Source organism: Populus euphratica, unplaced genomic scaffold (genome assembly GCF_000495115.2).
Source record: "Populus euphratica unplaced genomic scaffold, PopEup_1.0 scaffold208.1, whole genome shotgun sequence".
Classification (NCBI taxonomy): domain Eukaryota; kingdom Viridiplantae; phylum Streptophyta; class Magnoliopsida; order Malpighiales; family Salicaceae; genus Populus; species Populus euphratica.
The window spans coordinates 141,442-142,376 of NW_011500091.1; positions in this window are offsets into that span (position 1 = coordinate 141,442).

Here is a 935-nt window from a genome sequence, read left to right on the forward strand (position 1 = left end):
CTAGCTCATGATTGCTTAATTGAAGGAGAAATAGGTGAAATGAATCTTTTCTTTATAAAAGCCTCGATTAGGATCACATCCCCACACTAGGGGCAAATATAGATATTTCATGAAAAGTTTTACGTGTTTGAAACGGGATGAAAGCCTGGTGATTTGAAAAAATAAGTTAAAGCATTTAACAAAAGCATGAAAAAGAAGGCAATGACAAATCATATATTTTGGAAAAAGCTACTTCAAAAAGTCAAAGACTTCTTCTCAAAGATATGATAAGTAAAAAAGAGGCAGCATGAAAAACGAATCCAGCATACGGCTTCAAAAGCAAGCTCATGTCAAGAGAGAGTTTTATGAAATAGAAGAAGATGATAGGACCTATGTTTCAAAACTAGGATTGTGGAAAAAGAAAGAAGCATTGCGTTGATGATGACAAAGAATCGATTCTGATCATGGAATAAAAGGAAGATGAGATGAAGCCCACCGTTACGAAAATCTTTAAGAAATGAAAAGATCAACCTTGCCATCAGGAAGCCCCAAGTTTTCAAATCCTGCGATTGTGAATTGTCAAGAAGCACCAAGTTTTCCAACCCTTCTCTTGTCATCCCTTCAAGACTTTGCCAAGTCACCCATTATAACGAGACCAAGTCGCATCACATCTTCCAATTGGGTAGGTCACCCATTACAATAAGCATTTTCTTGTGTAGGTCACCCATTACAATGAGACCAATTCTCCATATTTCTTATCCAGGTAAGTCATGACACGACTAAAAGATTGATGTCTTCTCCCAAGTGCAGGAGTGTCGAAGTAATAAATAACCCGGCAAGACCGGGGTTGAACCACAGGGAGGTTAATTGTACAAATTATAAACGATAATAATACAACAACAACAATAATAATAACAACAATAATAATAATAGTAATAACAATAATAACAGTAGTA